Source organism: Anomaloglossus baeobatrachus, unplaced genomic scaffold (genome assembly GCF_048569485.1).
Source record: "Anomaloglossus baeobatrachus isolate aAnoBae1 unplaced genomic scaffold, aAnoBae1.hap1 Scaffold_4357, whole genome shotgun sequence".
NCBI classification, from domain to species: domain Eukaryota; kingdom Metazoa; phylum Chordata; class Amphibia; order Anura; family Aromobatidae; genus Anomaloglossus; species Anomaloglossus baeobatrachus.
In genome coordinates, this window is record NW_027443693.1 from 1 (window position 1) to 21,409 (window position 21,409).

Consider the following 21,409-nt stretch of genomic DNA (forward strand, 5'->3'; position numbering starts at 1 on the left):
TGCACCGTTCCTGGAGGTACTGCAATACCAGGTCAATGCGTGGAGTGGACAGAGCAAGCTCTTTTTCCATCTCCCTGTTCTAAAAATCCATTTAATATATGGTCCCCAGATAGGGGACGTATCAGATATTAAACTGATAAGAACAGATACTACACTTGATCTTAGCCAAAAGGCCGAGAAGCGATAACCAGAATTGGTTTGGGCCTCGAGTGGCACCCTGGCCTATGCCGGACACATCTTAGGGAGAGAGAGCGAGAGGGAGACAAACCCACGCCTACACAAGACATTTTGTCACCCAAGCCAACCCTTGAAAAGGCTGCTTTGCAGAGCCAAAACAAGAAGAATGGTGCGTTTTGCAGCCGCCGCCCACTGCAATGAATCTGAATAACTCCTCCTTTAGGGCGCAAGCAACTCCCCTCCCCCTTGCAGTCTTTCCAATTCACGATACAAAAAGACGGACAGGACAGGTTGCCTGACTTTCCGTCACTGCCACCCTTTGCCATCCTTACCCGTAGAAAGCCCTTTCATCATCCCCAAACCCTAATCTTTTCCCTTTCCTTCCCAGCCCCCAAACCCTGCCCTCTGTACCTTTCTCACCACCCGCTTCCCTTCTCCTGTCATCCCCCTACCACCCGGGAAAAAAAGAGATTGCCCCCTCCTTCCACTAGCCCACCCTCCCACCCAAAGAACAACTTCTTCTGCGCAGCTTGTTTTCTAGGCAGCAGCGCTATTGTGATGTCATCGGGGGGCATTGTGACAAGCCGCCAGTGTTCCGTCTCTTCATGTTGTGCACAGTTCAAACGGAAAATACATCAACAGGCAGACTACAGAAAAGCTTACTATCAAAGGTTAGAGGGGGGCTTTCTCAGAGGGCTTTTTACAGTTTTTCTATTCCCAATTAGCCGTTTAAGTGTACTTATTGAAAGTAGTAATTCTTTCATAGGCCGCCCTTTCTTAGTATTTGACGTTCCTTATATTGCGGTATGAGGCTTCGCAGTAGGTTGCAAACATTCATCACCCATGACTGTCCCCAATTGAGCTCAGAAGCTCAATGTCTATCATGACCTCTCTTTTAGAATGTCCAAGAGCAAGCAAACTATTCCTCCAGGAGAGGGCGCCAACAGACTACTAAAGAGATCATCATTACTCAAAGAAAACCCCAAAAACCAATGCATGATAGGAATAAACAGGTAACTTTCTTTGGAGTGGAAGCGGAGAGATCGCACCAGATGCCAATTCTAGATGTTATCACACCTGTGGTCACTGCAGCAGCAGGTGAATCCACTTTGTCCAAAAGGGATCTATTCCATTCAATTGCAAATGATCTAGATAAGACAGAGAACTGCAGCACGGGGACATAGCCGAGTTGGTCAGGTTGAGTGGTGATGAGTTTGCTATTTGGATGAATAAAGAAAGTCAAAAGTGTGAAAGATAAAAAACAAAAGGAGGAAGTGTGAAAAGTGAATGGGCCAAATTGAGGTGCATATGAAGACGTATGCTTTCTTCCAATTCATTAAATCGGGCTAATATGAATCAGGTGAATTGAGTTCTGCTTTTGGAAACTGGGTTAAGAAGGGGTGCACCGTTCCTGGAGGTACTGCAATACCAGGTCAATGCGTGGAGTGGACAGAGCAAGCTCTTTTTCCATCTCCCTGTTCTAAAAATCCATTTAATATATGGTCCCCAGATAGGGGACGTATCAGATATTAAACTGATAAGAACAGATACTACACTTGATCTTAGCCAAAAGGCCGAGAAGCGATAACCAGAATTGGTTTGGGCCTCGAGTGGCACCCTGGCCTATGCCGGACACATCTTAGGGAGAGAGAGCGAGAGGGAGACAAACCCACGCCTACACAAGACATTTTGTCACCCAAGCCAACCCTTGAAAAGGCTGCTTTGCAGAGCCAAAACAAGAAGAATGGTGCGTTTTGCAGCCGCCGCCCACTGCAATGAATCTGAATAACTCCTCCTTTAGGGCGCAAGCAACTCCCCTCCCCCTTGCAGTCTTTCCAATTCACGATACAAAAAGACGGACAGGACAGGTTGCCTGACTTTCCGTCACTGCCACCCTTTGCCATCCTTACCCGTAGAAAGCCCTTTCATCATCCCCAAACCCTAATCTTTTCCCTTTCCTTCCCAGCCCCCAAACCCTGCCCTCTGTACCTTTCTCACCACCCGCTTCCCTTCTCCTGTCATCCCCCTACCACCCGGGAAAAAAAGAGATTGCCCCCTCCTTCCACTAGCCCACCCTCCCACCCAAAGAACAACTTCTTCTGCGCAGCTTGTTTTCTAGGCAGCAGCGCTATTGTGATGTCATCGGGGGGCATTGTGACAAGCCGCCAGTGTTCCGTCTCTTCATGTTGTGCACAGTTCAAACGGAAAATACATCAACAGGCAGACTACAGAAAAGCTTACTATCAAAGGTTAGAGGGGGGCTTTCTCAGAGGGCTTTTTACAGTTTTTCTATTCCCAATTAGCCGTTTAAGTGTACTTATTGAAAGTAGTAATTCTTTCATAGGCCGCCCTTTCTTAGTATTTGACGTTCCTTATATTGCGGTATGAGGCTTCGCAGTAGGTTGCAAACATTCATCACCCATGACTGTCCCCAATTGAGCTCAGAAGCTCAATGTCTATCATGACCTCTCTTTTAGAATGTCCAAGAGCAAGCAAACTATTCCTCCAGGAGAGGGCGCCAACAGACTACTAAAGAGATCATCATTACTCAAAGAAAACCCCAAAAACCAATGCATGATAGGAATAAACAGGTAACTTTCTTTGGAGTGGAAGCGGAGAGATCGCACCAGATGCCAATTCTAGATGTTATCACACCTGTGGTCACTGCAGCAGCAGGTGAATCCACTTTGTCCAAAAGGGATCTATTCCATTCAATTGCAAATGATCTAGATAAGACAGAGAACTGCAGCACGGGGACATAGCCGAGTTGGTCAGGTTGAGTGGTGATGAGTTTGCTATTTGGATGAATAAAGAAAGTCAAAAGTGTGAAAGATAAAAAACAAAAGGAGGAAGTGTGAAAAGTGAATGGGCCAAATTGAGGTGCATATGAAGACGTATGCTTTCTTCCAATTCATTAAATCGGGCTAATATGAATCAGGTGAATTGAGTTCTGCTTTTGGAAACTGGGTTAAGAAGGGGTGCACCGTTCCTGGAGGTACTGCAATACCAGGTCAATGCGTGGAGTGGACAGAGCAAGCTCTTTTTCCATCTCCCTGTTCTAAAAATCCATTTAATATATGGTCCCCAGATAGGGGACGTATCAGATATTAAACTGATAAGAACAGATACTACACTTGATCTTAGCCAAAAGGCCGAGAAGCGATAACCAGAATTGGTTTGGGCCTCGAGTGGCACCCTGGCCTATGCCGGACACATCTTAGGGAGAGAGAGCGAGAGGGAGACAAACCCACGCCTACACAAGACATTTTGTCACCCAAGCCAACCCTTGAAAAGGCTGCTTTGCAGAGCCAAAACAAGAAGAATGGTGCGTTTTGCAGCCGCCGCCCACTGCAATGAATCTGAATAACTCCTCCTTTAGGGCGCAAGCAACTCCCCTCCCCCTTGCAGTCTTTCCAATTCACGATACAAAAAGACGGACAGGACAGGTTGCCTGACTTTCCGTCACTGCCACCCTTTGCCATCCTTACCCGTAGAAAGCCCTTTCATCATCCCCAAACCCTAATCTTTTCCCTTTCCTTCCCAGCCCCCAAACCCTGCCCTCTGTACCTTTCTCACCACCCGCTTCCCTTCTCCTGTCATCCCCCTACCACCCGGGAAAAAAAGAGATTGCCCCCTCCTTCCACTAGCCCACCCTCCCACCCAAAGAACAACTTCTTCTGCGCAGCTTGTTTTCTAGGCAGCAGCGCTATTGTGATGTCATCGGGGGGCATTGTGACAAGCCGCCAGTGTTCCGTCTCTTCATGTTGTGCACAGTTCAAACGGAAAATACATCAACAGGCAGACTACAGAAAAGCTTACTATCAAAGGTTAGAGGGGGGCTTTCTCAGAGGGCTTTTTACAGTTTTTCTATTCCCAATTAGCCGTTTAAGTGTACTTATTGAAAGTAGTAATTCTTTCATAGGCCGCCCTTTCTTAGTATTTGACGTTCCTTATATTGCGGTATGAGGCTTCGCAGTAGGTTGCAAACATTCATCACCCATGACTGTCCCCAATTGAGCTCAGAAGCTCAATGTCTATCATGACCTCTCTTTTAGAATGTCCAAGAGCAAGCAAACTATTCCTCCAGGAGAGGGCGCCAACAGACTACTAAAGAGATCATCATTACTCAAAGAAAACCCCAAAAACCAATGCATGATAGGAATAAACAGGTAACTTTCTTTGGAGTGGAAGCGGAGAGATCGCACCAGATGCCAATTCTAGATGTTATCACACCTGTGGTCACTGCAGCAGCAGGTGAATCCACTTTGTCCAAAAGGGATCTATTCCATTCAATTGCAAATGATCTAGATAAGACAGAGAACTGCAGCACGGGGACATAGCCGAGTTGGTCAGGTTGAGTGGTGATGAGTTTGCTATTTGGATGAATAAAGAAAGTCAAAAGTGTGAAAGATAAAAAACAAAAGGAGGAAGTGTGAAAAGTGAATGGGCCAAATTGAGGTGCATATGAAGACGTATGCTTTCTTCCAATTCATTAAATCGGGCTAATATGAATCAGGTGAATTGAGTTCTGCTTTTGGAAACTGGGTTAAGAAGGGGTGCACCGTTCCTGGAGGTACTGCAATACCAGGTCAATGCGTGGAGTGGACAGAGCAAGCTCTTTTTCCATCTCCCTGTTCTAAAAATCCATTTAATATATGGTCCCCAGATAGGGGACGTATCAGATATTAAACTGATAAGAACAGATACTACACTTGATCTTAGCCAAAAGGCCGAGAAGCGATAACCAGAATTGGTTTGGGCCTCGAGTGGCACCCTGGCCTATGCCGGACACATCTTAGGGAGAGAGAGCGAGAGGGAGACAAACCCACGCCTACACAAGACATTTTGTCACCCAAGCCAACCCTTGAAAAGGCTGCTTTGCAGAGCCAAAACAAGAAGAATGGTGCGTTTTGCAGCCGCCGCCCACTGCAATGAATCTGAATAACTCCTCCTTTAGGGCGCAAGCAACTCCCCTCCCCCTTGCAGTCTTTCCAATTCACGATACAAAAAGACGGACAGGACAGGTTGCCTGACTTTCCGTCACTGCCACCCTTTGCCATCCTTACCCGTAGAAAGCCCTTTCATCATCCCCAAACCCTAATCTTTTCCCTTTCCTTCCCAGCCCCCAAACCCTGCCCTCTGTACCTTTCTCACCACCCGCTTCCCTTCTCCTGTCATCCCCCTACCACCCGGGAAAAAAAGAGATTGCCCCCTCCTTCCACTAGCCCACCCTCCCACCCAAAGAACAACTTCTTCTGCGCAGCTTGTTTTCTAGGCAGCAGCGCTATTGTGATGTCATCGGGGGGCATTGTGACAAGCCGCCAGTGTTCCGTCTCTTCATGTTGTGCACAGTTCAAACGGAAAATACATCAACAGGCAGACTACAGAAAAGCTTACTATCAAAGGTTAGAGGGGGGCTTTCTCAGAGGGCTTTTTACAGTTTTTCTATTCCCAATTAGCCGTTTAAGTGTACTTATTGAAAGTAGTAATTCTTTCATAGGCCGCCCTTTCTTAGTATTTGACGTTCCTTATATTGCGGTATGAGGCTTCGCAGTAGGTTGCAAACATTCATCACCCATGACTGTCCCCAATTGAGCTCAGAAGCTCAATGTCTATCATGACCTCTCTTTTAGAATGTCCAAGAGCAAGCAAACTATTCCTCCAGGAGAGGGCGCCAACAGACTACTAAAGAGATCATCATTACTCAAAGAAAACCCCAAAAACCAATGCATGATAGGAATAAACAGGTAACTTTCTTTGGAGTGGAAGCGGAGAGATCGCACCAGATGCCAATTCTAGATGTTATCACACCTGTGGTCACTGCAGCAGCAGGTGAATCCACTTTGTCCAAAAGGGATCTATTCCATTCAATTGCAAATGATCTAGATAAGACAGAGAACTGCAGCACGGGGACATAGCCGAGTTGGTCAGGTTGAGTGGTGATGAGTTTGCTATTTGGATGAATAAAGAAAGTCAAAAGTGTGAAAGATAAAAAACAAAAGGAGGAAGTGTGAAAAGTGAATGGGCCAAATTGAGGTGCATATGAAGACGTATGCTTTCTTCCAATTCATTAAATCGGGCTAATATGAATCAGGTGAATTGAGTTCTGCTTTTGGAAACTGGGTTAAGAAGGGGTGCACCGTTCCTGGAGGTACTGCAATACCAGGTCAATGCGTGGAGTGGACAGAGCAAGCTCTTTTTCCATCTCCCTGTTCTAAAAATCCATTTAATATATGGTCCCCAGATAGGGGACGTATCAGATATTAAACTGATAAGAACAGATACTACACTTGATCTTAGCCAAAAGGCCGAGAAGCGATAACCAGAATTGGTTTGGGCCTCGAGTGGCACCCTGGCCTATGCCGGACTACATCTTAGGGAGAGAGAGCGAGAGGGAGACAAACCCACGCCTACACAAGACATTTTGTCACCCAAGCCAACCCTTGAAAAGGCTGCTTTGCAGAGCCAAAACAAGAAGAATGGTGCGTTTTGCAGCCGCCGCCCACTGCAATGAATCTGAATAACTCCTCCTTTAGGGCGCAAGCAACTCCCCTCCCCCTTGCAGTCTTTCCAATTCACGATACAAAAAGACGGACAGGACAGGTTGCCTGACTTTCCGTCACTGCCACCCTTTGCCATCCTTACCCGTAGAAAGCCCTTTCATCATCCCCAAACCCTAATCTTTTCCCTTTCCTTCCCAGCCCCCAAACCCTGCCCTCTGTACCTTTCTCACCACCCGCTTCCCTTCTCCTGTCATCCCCCTACCACCCGGGAAAAAAAGAGATTGCCCCCTCCTTCCACTAGCCCACCCTCCCACCCAAAGAACAACTTCTTCTGCGCAGCTTGTTTTCTAGGCAGCAGCGCTATTGTGATGTCATCGGGGGGCATTGTGACAAGCCGCCAGTGTTCCGTCTCTTCATGTTGTGCACAGTTCAAACGGAAAATACATCAACAGGCAGACTACAGAAAAGCTTACTATCAAAGGTTAGAGGGGGGCTTTCTCAGAGGGCTTTTTACAGTTTTTCTATTCCCAATTAGCCGTTTAAGTGTACTTATTGAAAGTAGTAATTCTTTCATAGGCCGCCCTTTCTTAGTATTTGACGTTCCTTATATTGCGGTATGAGGCTTCGCAGTAGGTTGCAAACATTCATCACCCATGACTGTCCCCAATTGAGCTCAGAAGCTCAATGTCTATCATGACCTCTCTTTTAGAATGTCCAAGAGCAAGCAAACTATTCCTCCAGGAGAGGGCGCCAACAGACTACTAAAGAGATCATCATTACTCAAAGAAAACCCCAAAAACCAATGCATGATAGGAATAAACAGGTAACTTTCTTTGGAGTGGAAGCGGAGAGATCGCACCAGATGCCAATTCTAGATGTTATCACACCTGTGGTCACTGCAGCAGCAGGTGAATCCACTTTGTCCAAAAGGGATCTATTCCATTCAATTGCAAATGATCTAGATAAGACAGAGAACTGCAGCACGGGGACATAGCCGAGTTGGTCAGGTTGAGTGGTGATGAGTTTGCTATTTGGATGAATAAAGAAAGTCAAAAGTGTGAAAGATAAAAAACAAAAGGAGGAAGTGTGAAAAGTGAATGGGCCAAATTGAGGTGCATATGAAGACGTATGCTTTCTTCCAATTCATTAAATCGGGCTAATATGAATCAGGTGAATTGAGTTCTGCTTTTGGAAACTGGGTTAAGAAGGGGTGCACCGTTCCTGGAGGTACTGCAATACCAGGTCAATGCGTGGAGTGGACAGAGCAAGCTCTTTTTCCATCTCCCTGTTCTAAAAATCCATTTAATATATGGTCCCCAGATAGGGGACGTATCAGATATTAAACTGATAAGAACAGATACTACACTTGATCTTAGCCAAAAGGCCGAGAAGCGATAACCAGAATTGGTTTGGGCCTCGAGTGGCACCCTGGCCTATGCCGGACACATCTTAGGGAGAGAGAGCGAGAGGGAGACAAACCCACGCCTACACAAGACATTTTGTCACCCAAGCCAACCCTTGAAAAGGCTGCTTTGCAGAGCCAAAACAAGAAGAATGGTGCGTTTTGCAGCCGCCGCCCACTGCAATGAATCTGAATAACTCCTCCTTTAGGGCGCAAGCAACTCCCCTCCCCCTTGCAGTCTTTCCAATTCACGATACAAAAAGACGGACAGGACAGGTTGCCTGACTTTCCGTCACTGCCACCCTTTGCCATCCTTACCCGTAGAAAGCCCTTTCATCATCCCCAAACCCTAATCTTTTCCCTTTCCTTCCCAGCCCCCAAACCCTGCCCTCTGTACCTTTCTCACCACCCGCTTCCCTTCTCCTGTCATCCCCCTACCACCCGGGAAAAAAAGAGATTGCCCCCTCCTTCCACTAGCCCACCCTCCCACCCAAAGAACAACTTCTTCTGCGCAGCTTGTTTTCTAGGCAGCAGCGCTATTGTGATGTCATCGGGGGGCATTGTGACAAGCCGCCAGTGTTCCGTCTCTTCATGTTGTGCACAGTTCAAACGGAAAATACATCAACAGGCAGACTACAGAAAAGCTTACTATCAAAGGTTAGAGGGGGGCTTTCTCAGAGGGCTTTTTACAGTTTTTCTATTCCCAATTAGCCGTTTAAGTGTACTTATTGAAAGTAGTAATTCTTTCATAGGCCGCCCTTTCTTAGTATTTGACGTTCCTTATATTGCGGTATGAGGCTTCGCAGTAGGTTGCAAACATTCATCACCCATGACTGTCCCCAATTGAGCTCAGAAGCTCAATGTCTATCATGACCTCTCTTTTAGAATGTCCAAGAGCAAGCAAACTATTCCTCCAGGAGAGGGCGCCAACAGACTACTAAAGAGATCATCATTACTCAAAGAAAACCCCAAAAACCAATGCATGATAGGAATAAACAGGTAACTTTCTTTGGAGTGGAAGCGGAGAGATCGCACCAGATGCCAATTCTAGATGTTATCACACCTGTGGTCACTGCAGCAGCAGGTGAATCCACTTTGTCCAAAAGGGATCTATTCCATTCAATTGCAAATGATCTAGATAAGACAGAGAACTGCAGCACGGGGACATAGCCGAGTTGGTCAGGTTGAGTGGTGATGAGTTTGCTATTTGGATGAATAAAGAAAGTCAAAAGTGTGAAAGATAAAAAACAAAAGGAGGAAGTGTGAAAAGTGAATGGGCCAAATTGAGGTGCATATGAAGACGTATGCTTTCTTCCAATTCATTAAATCGGGCTAATATGAATCAGGTGAATTGAGTTCTGCTTTTGGAAACTGGGTTAAGAAGGGGTGCACCGTTCCTGGAGGTACTGCAATACCAGGTCAATGCGTGGAGTGGACAGAGCAAGCTCTTTTTCCATCTCCCTGTTCTAAAAATCCATTTAATATATGGTCCCCAGATAGGGGACGTATCAGATATTAAACTGATAAGAACAGATACTACACTTGATCTTAGCCAAAAGGCCGAGAAGCGATAACCAGAATTGGTTTGGGCCTCGAGTGGCACCCTGGCCTATGCCGGACACATCTTAGGGAGAGAGAGCGAGAGGGAGACAAACCCACGCCTACACAAGACATTTTGTCACCCAAGCCAACCCTTGAAAAGGCTGCTTTGCAGAGCCAAAACAAGAAGAATGGTGCGTTTTGCAGCCGCCGCCCACTGCAATGAATCTGAATAACTCCTCCTTTAGGGCGCAAGCAACTCCCCTCCCCCTTGCAGTCTTTCCAATTCACGATACAAAAAGACGGACAGGACAGGTTGCCTGACTTTCCGTCACTGCCACCCTTTGCCATCCTTACCCGTAGAAAGCCCTTTCATCATCCCCAAACCCTAATCTTTTCCCTTTCCTTCCCAGCCCCCAAACCCTGCCCTCTGTACCTTTCTCACCACCCGCTTCCCTTCTCCTGTCATCCCCCTACCACCCGGGAAAAAAAGAGATTGCCCCCTCCTTCCACTAGCCCACCCTCCCACCCAAAGAACAACTTCTTCTGCGCAGCTTGTTTTCTAGGCAGCAGCGCTATTGTGATGTCATCGGGGGGCATTGTGACAAGCCGCCAGTGTTCCGTCTCTTCATGTTGTGCACAGTTCAAACGGAAAATACATCAACAGGCAGACTACAGAAAAGCTTACTATCAAAGGTTAGAGGGGGGCTTTCTCAGAGGGCTTTTTACAGTTTTTCTATTCCCAATTAGCCGTTTAAGTGTACTTATTGAAAGTAGTAATTCTTTCATAGGCCGCCCTTTCTTAGTATTTGACGTTCCTTATATTGCGGTATGAGGCTTCGCAGTAGGTTGCAAACATTCATCACCCATGACTGTCCCCAATTGAGCTCAGAAGCTCAATGTCTATCATGACCTCTCTTTTAGAATGTCCAAGAGCAAGCAAACTATTCCTCCAGGAGAGGGCGCCAACAGACTACTAAAGAGATCATCATTACTCAAAGAAAACCCCAAAAACCAATGCATGATAGGAATAAACAGGTAACTTTCTTTGGAGTGGAAGCGGAGAGATCGCACCAGATGCCAATTCTAGATGTTATCACACCTGTGGTCACTGCAGCAGCAGGTGAATCCACTTTGTCCAAAAGGGATCTATTCCATTCAATTGCAAATGATCTAGATAAGACAGAGAACTGCAGCACGGGGACATAGCCGAGTTGGTCAGGTTGAGTGGTGATGAGTTTGCTATTTGGATGAATAAAGAAAGTCAAAAGTGTGAAAGATAAAAAACAAAAGGAGGAAGTGTGAAAAGTGAATGGGCCAAATTGAGGTGCATATGAAGACGTATGCTTTCTTCCAATTCATTAAATCGGGCTAATATGAATCAGGTGAATTGAGTTCTGCTTTTGGAAACTGGGTTAAGAAGGGGTGCACCGTTCCTGGAGGTACTGCAATACCAGGTCAATGCGTGGAGTGGACAGAGCAAGCTCTTTTTCCATCTCCCTGTTCTAAAAATCCATTTAATATATGGTCCCCAGATAGGGGACGTATCAGATATTAAACTGATAAGAACAGATACTACACTTGATCTTAGCCAAAAGGCCGAGAAGCGATAACCAGAATTGGTTTGGGCCTCGAGTGGCACCCTGGCCTATGCCGGACACATCTTAGGGAGAGAGAGCGAGAGGGAGACAAACCCACGCCTACACAAGACATTTTGTCACCCAAGCCAACCCTTGAAAAGGCTGCTTTGCAGAGCCAAAACAAGAAGAATGGTGCGTTTTGCAGCCGCCGCCCACTGCAATGAATCTGAATAACTCCTCCTTTAGGGCGCAAGCAACTCCCCTCCCCCTTGCAGTCTTTCCAATTCACGATACAAAAAGACGGACAGGACAGGTTGCCTGACTTTCCGTCACTGCCACCCTTTGCCATCCTTACCCGTAGAAAGCCCTTTCATCATCCCCAAACCCTAATCTTTTCCCTTTCCTTCCCAGCCCCCAAACCCTGCCCTCTGTACCTTTCTCACCACCCGCTTCCCTTCTCCTGTCATCCCCCTACCACCCGGGAAAAAAAGAGATTGCCCCCTCCTTCCACTAGCCCACCCTCCCACCCAAAGAACAACTTCTTCTGCGCAGCTTGTTTTCTAGGCAGCAGCGCTATTGTGATGTCATCGGGGGGCATTGTGACAAGCCGCCAGTGTTCCGTCTCTTCATGTTGTGCACAGTTCAAACGGAAAATACATCAACAGGCAGACTACAGAAAAGCTTACTATCAAAGGTTAGAGGGGGGCTTTCTCAGAGGGCTTTTTACAGTTTTTCTATTCCCAATTAGCCGTTTAAGTGTACTTATTGAAAGTAGTAATTCTTTCATAGGCCGCCCTTTCTTAGTATTTGACGTTCCTTATATTGCGGTATGAGGCTTCGCAGTAGGTTGCAAACATTCATCACCCATGACTGTCCCCAATTGAGCTCAGAAGCTCAATGTCTATCATGACCTCTCTTTTAGAATGTCCAAGAGCAAGCAAACTATTCCTCCAGGAGAGGGCGCCAACAGACTACTAAAGAGATCATCATTACTCAAAGAAAACCCCAAAAACCAATGCATGATAGGAATAAACAGGTAACTTTCTTTGGAGTGGAAGCGGAGAGATCGCACCAGATGCCAATTCTAGATGTTATCACACCTGTGGTCACTGCAGCAGCAGGTGAATCCACTTTGTCCAAAAGGGATCTATTCCATTCAATTGCAAATGATCTAGATAAGACAGAGAACTGCAGCACGGGGACATAGCCGAGTTGGTCAGGTTGAGTGGTGATGAGTTTGCTATTTGGATGAATAAAGAAAGTCAAAAGTGTGAAAGATAAAAAACAAAAGGAGGAAGTGTGAAAAGTGAATGGGCCAAATTGAGGTGCATATGAAGACGTATGCTTTCTTCCAATTCATTAAATCGGGCTAATATGAATCAGGTGAATTGAGTTCTGCTTTTGGAAACTGGGTTAAGAAGGGGTGCACCGTTCCTGGAGGTACTGCAATACCAGGTCAATGCGTGGAGTGGACAGAGCAAGCTCTTTTTCCATCTCCCTGTTCTAAAAATCCATTTAATATATGGTCCCCAGATAGGGGACGTATCAGATATTAAACTGATAAGAACAGATACTACACTTGATCTTAGCCAAAAGGCCGAGAAGCGATAACCAGAATTGGTTTGGGCCTCGAGTGGCACCCTGGCCTATGCCGGACACATCTTAGGGAGAGAGAGCGAGAGGGAGACAAACCCACGCCTACACAAGACATTTTGTCACCCAAGCCAACCCTTGAAAAGGCTGCTTTGCAGAGCCAAAACAAGAAGAATGGTGCGTTTTGCAGCCGCCGCCCACTGCAATGAATCTGAATAACTCCTCCTTTAGGGCGCAAGCAACTCCCCTCCCCCTTGCAGTCTTTCCAATTCACGATACAAAAAGACGGACAGGACAGGTTGCCTGACTTTCCGTCACTGCCACCCTTTGCCATCCTTACCCGTAGAAAGCCCTTTCATCATCCCCAAACCCTAATCTTTTCCCTTTCCTTCCCAGCCCCCAAACCCTGCCCTCTGTACCTTTCTCACCACCCGCTTCCCTTCTCCTGTCATCCCCCTACCACCCGGGAAAAAAAGAGATTGCCCCCTCCTTCCACTAGCCCACCCTCCCACCCACCCAAAGAACAACTTCTTCTGCGCAGCTTGTTTTCTAGGCAGCAGCGCTATTGTGATGTCATCGGGGGGCATTGTGACAAGCCGCCAGTGTTCCGTCTCTTCATGTTGTGCACAGTTCAAACGGAAAATACATCAACAGGCAGACTACAGAAAAGCTTACTATCAAAGGTTAGAGGGGGGCTTTCTCAGAGGGCTTTTTACAGTTTTTCTATTCCCAATTAGCCGTTTAAGTGTACTTATTGAAAGTAGTAATTCTTTCATAGGCCGCCCTTTCTTAGTATTTGACGTTCCTTATATTGCGGTATGAGGCTTCGCAGTAGGTTGCAAACATTCATCACCCATGACTGTCCCCAATTGAGCTCAGAAGCTCAATGTCTATCATGACCTCTCTTTTAGAATGTCCAAGAGCAAGCAAACTATTCCTCCAGGAGAGGGCGCCAACAGACTACTAAAGAGATCATCATTACTCAAAGAAAACCCCAAAAACCAATGCATGATAGGAATAAACAGGTAACTTTCTTTGGAGTGGAAGCGGAGAGATCGCACCAGATGCCAATTCTAGATGTTATCACACCTGTGGTCACTGCAGCAGCAGGTGAATCCACTTTGTCCAAAAGGGATCTATTCCATTCAATTGCAAATGATCTAGATAAGACAGAGAACTGCAGCACGGGGACATAGCCGAGTTGGTCAGGTTGAGTGGTGATGAGTTTGCTATTTGGATGAATAAAGAAAGTCAAAAGTGTGAAAGATAAAAAACAAAAGGAGGAAGTGTGAAAAGTGAATGGGCCAAATTGAGGTGCATATGAAGACGTATGCTTTCTTCCAATTCATTAAATCGGGCTAATATGAATCAGGTGAATTGAGTTCTGCTTTTGGAAACTGGGTTAAGAAGGGGTGCACCGTTCCTGGAGGTACTGCAATACCAGGTCAATGCGTGGAGTGGACAGAGCAAGCTCTTTTTCCATCTCCCTGTTCTAAAAATCCATTTAATATATGGTCCCCAGATAGGGGACGTATCAGATATTAAACTGATAAGAACAGATACTACACTTGATCTTAGCCAAAAGGCCGAGAAGCGATAACCAGAATTGGTTTGGGCCTCGAGTGGCACCCTGGCCTATGCCGGACACATCTTAGGGAGAGAGAGCGAGAGGGAGACAAACCCACGCCTACACAAGACATTTTGTCACCCAAGCCAACCCTTGAAAAGGCTGCTTTGCAGAGCCAAAACAAGAAGAATGGTGCGTTTTGCAGCCGCCGCCCACTGCAATGAATCTGAATAACTCCTCCTTTAGGGCGCAAGCAACTCCCCTCCCCCTTGCAGTCTTTCCAATTCACGATACAAAAAGACGGACAGGACAGGTTGCCTGACTTTCCGTCACTGCCACCCTTTGCCATCCTTACCCGTAGAAAGCCCTTTCATCATCCCCAAACCCTAATCTTTTCCCTTTCCTTCCCAGCCCCCAAACCCTGCCCTCTGTACCTTTCTCACCACCCGCTTCCCTTCTCCTGTCATCCCCCTACCACCCGGGAAAAAAAGAGATTGCCCCCTCCTTCCACTAGCCCACCCTCCCACCCAAAGAACAACTTCTTCTGCGCAGCTTGTTTTCTAGGCAGCAGCGCTATTGTGATGTCATCGGGGGGCATTGTGACAAGCCGCCAGTGTTCCGTCTCTTCATGTTGTGCACAGTTCAAACGGAAAATACATCAACAGGCAGACTACAGAAAAGCTTACTATCAAAGGTTAGAGGGGGGCTTTCTCAGAGGGCTTTTTACAGTTTTTCTATTCCCAATTAGCCGTTTAAGTGTACTTATTGAAAGTAGTAATTCTTTCATAGGCCGCCCTTTCTTAGTATTTGACGTTCCTTATATTGCGGTATGAGGCTTCGCAGTAGGTTGCAAACATTCATCACCCATGACTGTCCCCAATTGAGCTCAGAAGCTCAATGTCTATCATGACCTCTCTTTTAGAATGTCCAAGAGCAAGCAAACTATTCCTCCAGGAGAGGGCGCCAACAGACTACTAAAGAGATCATCATTACTCAAAGAAAACCCCAAAAACCAATGCATGATAGGAATAAACAGGTAACTTTCTTTGGAGTGGAAGCGGAGAGATCGCACCAGATGCCAATTCTAGATGTTATCACACCTGTGGTCACTGCAGCAGCAGGTGAATCCACTTTGTCCAAAAGGGATCTATTCCATTCAATTGCAAATGATCTAGATAAGACAGAGAACTGCAGCACGGGGACATAGCCGAGTTGGTCAGGTTGAGTGGTGATGAGTTTGCTATTTGGATGAATAAAGAAAGTCAAAAGTGTGAAAGATAAAAAACAAAAGGAGGAAGTGTGAAAAGTGAATGGGCCAAATTGAGGTGCATATGAAGACGTATGCTTTCTTCCAATTCATTAAATCGGGCTAATATGAATCAGGTGAATTGAGTTCTGCTTTTGGAAACTGGGTTAAGAAGGGGTGCACCGTTCCTGGAGGTACTGCAATACCAGGTCAATGCGTGGAGTGGACAGAGCAAGCTCTTTTTCCATCTCCCTGTTCTAAAAATCCATTTAATATATGGTCCCCAGATAGGGGACGTATCAGATATTAAACTGATAAGAACAGATACTACACTTGATCTTAGCCAAAAGGCCGAGAAGCGATAACCAGAATTGGTTTGGGCCTCGAGTGGCACCCTGGCCTATGCCGGACACATCTTAGGGAGAGAGAGCGAGAGGGAGACAAACCCACGCCTACACAAGACATTTTGTCACCCAAGCCAACCCTTGAAAAGGCTGCTTTGCAGAGCCAAAACAAGAAGAATGGTGCGTTTTGCAGCCGCCGCCCACTGCAATGAATCTGAATAACTCCTCCTTTAGGGCGCAAGCAACTCCCCTCCCCCTTGCAGTCTTTCCAATTCACGATACAAAAAGACGGACAGGACAGGTTGCCTGACTTTCCGTCACTGCCACCCTTTGCCATCCTTACCCGTAGAAAGCCCTTTCATCATCCCCAAACCCTAATCTTTTCCCTTTCCTTCCCAGCCCCCAAACCCTGCCCTCTGTACCTTTCTCACCACCCGCTTCCCTTCTCCTGTCATCCCCCTACCACCCGGGAAAAAAAGAGATTGCCCCCTCCTTCCACTAGCCCACCCTCCCACCCAAAGAACAACTTCTTCTGCGCAGCTTGTTTTCTAGGCAGCAGCGCTATTGTGATGTCATCGGGGGGCATTGTGACAAGCCGCCAGTGTTCCGTCTCTTCATGTTGTGCACAGTTCAAACGGAAAATACATCAACAGGCAGACTACAGAAAAGCTTACTATCAAAGGTTAGAGGGGGGCTTTCTCAGAGGGCTTTTTACAGTTTTTCTATTCCCAATTAGCCGTTTAAGTGTACTTATTGAAAGTAGTAATTCTTTCATAGGCCGCCCTTTCTTAGTATTTGACGTTCCTTATATTGCGGTATGAGGCTTCGCAGTAGGTTGCAAACATTCATCACCCATGACTGTCCCCAATTGAGCTCAGAAGCTCAATGTCTATCATGACCTCTCTTTTAGAATGTCCAAGAGCAAGCAAACTATTCCTCCAGGAGAGGGCGCCAACAGACTACTAAAGAGATCATCATTACTCAAAGAAAACCCCAAAAACCAATGCATGATAGGAATAAACAGGTAACTTTCTTTGGAGTGGAAGCGGAGAGATCGCACCAGATGCCAATTCTAGATGTTATCACACCTGTGGTCACTGCAGCAGCAGGTGAATCCACTTTGTCCAAAAGGGATCTATTCCATTCAATTGCAAATGATCTAGATAAGACAGAGAACTGCAGCACGGGGACATAGCCGAGTTGGTCAGGTTGAGTGGTGATGAGTTTGCTATTTGGATGAATAAAGAAAGTCAAAAGTGTGAAAGATAAAAAACAAAAGGAGGAAGTGTGAAAAGTGAATGGGCCAAATTGAGGTGCATATGAAGACGTATGCTTTCTTCCAATTCATTAAATCGGGCTAATATGAATCAGGTGAATTGAGTTCTGCTTTTGGAAACTGGGTTAAGAAGGGGTGCACCGTTCCTGGAGGTACTGCAATACCAGGTCAATGCGTGGAGTGGACAGAGCAAGCTCTTTTTCCATCTCCCTGTTCTAAAAATCCATTTAATATATGGTCCCCAGATAGGGGACGTATCAGATATTAAACTGATAAGAACAGATACTACACTTGATCTTAGCCAAAAGGCCGAGAAGCGATAACCAGAATTGGTTTGGGCCTCGAGTGGCACCCTGGCCTATGCCGGACACATCTTAGGGAGAGAGAGCGAGAGGGAGACAAACCCACGCCTACACAAGACATTTTGTCACCCAAGCCAACCCTTGAAAAGGCTGCTTTGCAGAGCCAAAACAAGAAGAATGGTGCGTTTTGCAGCCGCCGCCCACTGCAATGAATCTGAATAACTCCTCCTTTAGGGCGCAAGCAACTCCCCTCCCCCTTGCAGTCTTTCCAATTCACGATACAAAAAGACGGACAGGACAGGTTGCCTGACTTTCCGTCACTGCCACCCTTTGCCATCCTTACCCGTAGAAAGCCCTTTCATCATCCCCAAACCCTAATCTTTTCCCTTTCCTTCCCAGTCCCCAAACCCTGCCCTCTGTACCTTTCTCACCACCCGCTTCCCTTCTCCTGTCATCCCCCTACCACCCGGGAAAAAAAGAGATTGCCCCCTCCTTCCACTAGCCCACCCTCCCACCCAAAGAACAACTTCTTCTGCGCAGCTTGTTTTCTAGGCAGCAGCGCTATTGTGATGTCATCGGGGGGCATTGTGACAAGCCGCCAGTGTTCCGTCTCTTCATGTTGTGCACAGTTCAAACGGAAAATACATCAACAGGCAGACTACAGAAAAGCTTACTATCAAAGGTTAGAGGGGGGCTTTCTCAGAGGGCTTTTTACAGTTTTTCTATTCCCAATTAGCCGTTTAAGTGTACTTATTGAAAGTAGTAATTCTTTCATAGGCCGCCCTTTCTTAGTATTTGACGTTCCTTATATTGCGGTATGAGGCTTCGCAGTAGGTTGCAAACATTCATCACCCATGACTGTCCCCAATTGAGCTCAGAAGCTCAATGTCTATCATGACCTCTCTTTTAGAATGTCCAAGAGCAAGCAAACTATTCCTCCAGGAGAGGGCGCCAACAGACTACTAAAGAGATCATCATTACTCAAAGAAAACCCCAAAAACCAATGCATGATAGGAATAAACAGGTAACTTTCTTTGGAGTGGAAGCGGAGAGATCGCACCAGATGCCAATTCTAGATGTTATCACACCTGTGGTCACTGCAGCAGCAGGTGAATCCACTTTGTCCAAAAGGGATCTATTCCATTCAATTGCAAATGATCTAGATAAGACAGAGAACTGCAGCACGGGGACATAGCCGAGTTGGTCAGGTTGAGTGGTGATGAGTTTGCTATTTGGATGAATAAAGAAAGTCAAAAGTGTGAAAGATAAAAAACAAAAGGAGGAAGTGTGAAAAGTGAATGGGCCAAATTGAGGTGCATATGAAGACGTATGCTTTCTTCCAATTCATTAAATCGGGCTAATATGAATCAGGTGAATTGAGTTCTGCTTTTGGAAACTGGGTTAAGAAGGGGTGCACCGTTCCTGGAGGTACTGCAATACCAGGTCAATGCGTGGAGTGGACAGAGCAAGCTCTTTTTCCATCTCCCTGTTCTAAAAATCCATTTAATATATGGTCCCCAGATAGGGGACGTATCAGATATTAAACTGATAAGAACAGATACTACACTTGATCTTAGCCAAAAGGCCGAGAAGCGATAACCAGAATTGGTTTGGGCCTCGAGTGGCACCCTGGCCTATGCCGGACACATCTTAGGGAGAGAGAGCGAGAGGGAGACAAACCCACGCCTACACAAGACATTTTGTCACCCAAGCCAACCCTTGAAAAGGCTGCTTTGCAGAGCCAAAACAAGAAGAATGGTGCGTTTTGCAGCCGCCGCCCACTGCAATGAATCTGAATAACTCCTCCTTTAGGGCGCAAGCAACTCCCCTCCCCCTTGCAGTCTTTCCAATTCACGATACAAAAAGACGGACAGGACAGGTTGCCTGACTTTCCGTCACTGCCACCCTTTGCCATCCTTACCCGTAGAAAGCCCTTTCATCATCCCCAAACCCTAATCTTTTCCCTTTCCTTCCCAGCCCCCAAACCCTGCCCTCTGTACCTTTCTCACCACCCGCTTCCCTTCTCCTGTCATCCCCCTACCACCCGGGAAAAAAAGAGATTGCCCCCTCCTTCCACTAGCCCACCCTCCCACCCAAAGAACAACTTCTTCTGCGCAGCTTGTTTTCTAGGCAGCAGCGCTATTGTGATGTCATCGGGGGGCATTGTGACAAGCCGCCAGTGTTCCGTCTCTTCATGTTGTGCACAGTTCAAACGGAAAATACATCAACAGGCAGACTACAGAAAAGCTTACTATCAAAGGTTAGAGGGGGGCTTTCTCAGAGGGCTTTTTACAGTTTTTCTATTCCCAATTAGCCGTTTAAGTGTACTTATTGAAAGTAGTAATTCTTTCATAGGCCGCCCTTTCTTAGTATTTGACGTTCCTTATATTGCGGTATGAGGCTTCGCAGTAGGTTGCAAACATTCATCACCCATGACTGTCCCCAATTGAGCTCAGAAGCTCAATGTCTATCATGACCTCTCTTTTAGAATGTCCAAGAGCAAGCAAACTATTCCTCCAGGAGAGGGCGCCAACAGACTACTAAAGAGATCATCATTACTCAAAGAAAACCCCAAAAACCAATGCATGATAGGAATAAACAGGTAACTTTCTTTGGAGTGGAAGCGGAGAGATCGCACCAGATGCCAATTCTAGATGTTATCACACCTGTGGTCACTGCAGCAGCAGGTGAATCCACTTTGTCCAAAAGGGATCTATTCCATTCAATTGCAAATGATCTAGATAAGACAGAGAACTGCAGCACGGGGACATAGCCGAGTTGGTCAGGTTGAGTGGTGATGAGTTTGCTATTTGGATGAATAAAGAAAGTCAAAAGTGTGAAAGATAAAAAACAAAAGGAGGAAGTGTGAAAAGTGAATGGGCCAAATTGAGGTGCATATGAAGACGTATGCTTTCTTCCAATTCATTAAATCGGGCTAATATGAATCAGGTGAATTGAGTTCTGCTTTTGGAAACTGGGTTAAGAAGGGGTGCACCGTTCCTGGAGGTACTGCAATACCAGGTCAATGCGTGGAGTGGACAGAGCAAGCTCTTTTTCCATCTCCCTGTTCTAAAAATCCATTTAATATATGGTCCCCAGATAGGGGACGTATCAGATATTAAACTGATAAGAACAGATACTACACTTGATCTTAGCCAAAAGGCCGAGAAGCGATAACCAGAATTGGTTTGGGCCTCGAGTGGCACCCTGGCCTATGCCGGACACATCTTAGGGAGAGAGAGCGAGAGGGAGACAAACCCACGCCTACACAAGACATTTTGTCACCCAAGCCAACCCTTGAAAAGGCTGCTTTGCAGAGCCAAAACAAGAAGAATGGTGCGTTTTGCAGCCGCCGCCCACTGCAATGAATCTGAATAACTCCTCCTTTAGGGCGCAAGCAACTCCCCTCCCCCTTGCAGTCTTTCCAATTCACGATACAAAAAGACGGACAGGACAGGTTGCCTGACTTTCCGTCACTGCCACCCTTTGCCATCCTTACCCGTAGAAAGCCCTTTCATCATCCCCAAACCCTAATCTTTTCCCTTTCCTTCCCAGCCCCCAAACCCTGCCCTCTGTACCTTTCTCACCACCCGCTTCCCTTCTCCTGTCATCCCCCTACCACCCGGGAAAAAAAGAGATTGCCCCCTCCTTCCACTAGCCCACCCTCCCACCCAAAGAACAACTTCTTCTGCGCAGCTTGTTTTCTAGGCAGCAGCGCTATTGTGATGTCATCGGGGGGCATTGTGACAAGCCGCCAGTGTTCCGTCTCTTCATGTTGTGCACAGTTCAAACGGAAAATACATCAACAGGCAGACTACAGAAAAGCTTACTATCAAAGGTTAGAGGGGGGCTTTCTCAGAGGGCTTTTTACAGTTTTTCT

At 46.5% G+C, this 21,409-nt stretch overlaps 14 non-coding genes across 14 annotated transcripts; all 14 read right to left on the bottom strand.

The window, feature by feature from the left end:
- Window positions 1-185, bottom strand: LOC142279578 (U2 spliceosomal RNA; the record flags this gene model as incomplete). Its single annotated transcript, XR_012742179.1, has 1 exon — window positions 1-185. It is a non-coding gene; the product is annotated as a U2 spliceosomal RNA (small nuclear RNA).
- A 1,387-nt stretch (window positions 186-1,572) lies between these two features.
- Window positions 1,573-1,763, bottom strand: LOC142279559 (U2 spliceosomal RNA). The gene has a single exon (XR_012742162.1). It is a non-coding gene; the product is annotated as a U2 spliceosomal RNA (small nuclear RNA).
- Window positions 1,764-3,150: 1,387 nt separating this feature from the next.
- On the bottom strand, window positions 3,151-3,341 carry LOC142279572 (U2 spliceosomal RNA). Its single transcript, XR_012742173.1, has one exon. It is a non-coding gene; the product is annotated as a U2 spliceosomal RNA (small nuclear RNA).
- A 1,387-nt stretch (window positions 3,342-4,728) lies between these two features.
- LOC142279583 (U2 spliceosomal RNA) lies at window positions 4,729-4,919 on the bottom strand. The gene has a single exon (XR_012742182.1). It is a non-coding gene; the product is annotated as a U2 spliceosomal RNA (small nuclear RNA).
- A 1,387-nt stretch (window positions 4,920-6,306) lies between these two features.
- Window positions 6,307-6,497, bottom strand: LOC142279584 (U2 spliceosomal RNA). Its single transcript, XR_012742183.1, has one exon. It is a non-coding gene; the product is annotated as a U2 spliceosomal RNA (small nuclear RNA).
- Window positions 6,498-7,885: 1,388 nt separating this feature from the next.
- LOC142279585 (U2 spliceosomal RNA) lies at window positions 7,886-8,076 on the bottom strand. Its single transcript, XR_012742184.1, has one exon. It is a non-coding gene; the product is annotated as a U2 spliceosomal RNA (small nuclear RNA).
- A 1,387-nt stretch (window positions 8,077-9,463) lies between these two features.
- On the bottom strand, window positions 9,464-9,654 carry LOC142279561 (U2 spliceosomal RNA). Its single transcript, XR_012742163.1, has one exon. It is a non-coding gene; the product is annotated as a U2 spliceosomal RNA (small nuclear RNA).
- Window positions 9,655-11,041: 1,387 nt separating this feature from the next.
- LOC142279562 (U2 spliceosomal RNA) lies at window positions 11,042-11,232 on the bottom strand. The gene has a single exon (XR_012742164.1). It is a non-coding gene; the product is annotated as a U2 spliceosomal RNA (small nuclear RNA).
- A 1,387-nt stretch (window positions 11,233-12,619) lies between these two features.
- On the bottom strand, window positions 12,620-12,810 carry LOC142279563 (U2 spliceosomal RNA). Its single transcript, XR_012742165.1, has one exon. It is a non-coding gene; the product is annotated as a U2 spliceosomal RNA (small nuclear RNA).
- Window positions 12,811-14,201: 1,391 nt separating this feature from the next.
- LOC142279564 (U2 spliceosomal RNA) lies at window positions 14,202-14,392 on the bottom strand. The gene has a single exon (XR_012742166.1). It is a non-coding gene; the product is annotated as a U2 spliceosomal RNA (small nuclear RNA).
- A 1,387-nt stretch (window positions 14,393-15,779) lies between these two features.
- LOC142279565 (U2 spliceosomal RNA) lies at window positions 15,780-15,970 on the bottom strand. Its single transcript, XR_012742167.1, has one exon. It is a non-coding gene; the product is annotated as a U2 spliceosomal RNA (small nuclear RNA).
- Window positions 15,971-17,357: 1,387 nt separating this feature from the next.
- LOC142279566 (U2 spliceosomal RNA) lies at window positions 17,358-17,548 on the bottom strand. The gene has a single exon (XR_012742168.1). It is a non-coding gene; the product is annotated as a U2 spliceosomal RNA (small nuclear RNA).
- Window positions 17,549-18,935: 1,387 nt separating this feature from the next.
- On the bottom strand, window positions 18,936-19,126 carry LOC142279567 (U2 spliceosomal RNA). The gene has a single exon (XR_012742169.1). It is a non-coding gene; the product is annotated as a U2 spliceosomal RNA (small nuclear RNA).
- A 1,387-nt stretch (window positions 19,127-20,513) lies between these two features.
- Window positions 20,514-20,704, bottom strand: LOC142279568 (U2 spliceosomal RNA). The gene has a single exon (XR_012742170.1). It is a non-coding gene; the product is annotated as a U2 spliceosomal RNA (small nuclear RNA).
- Window positions 20,705-21,409: the final 705 nt, after the last annotated feature.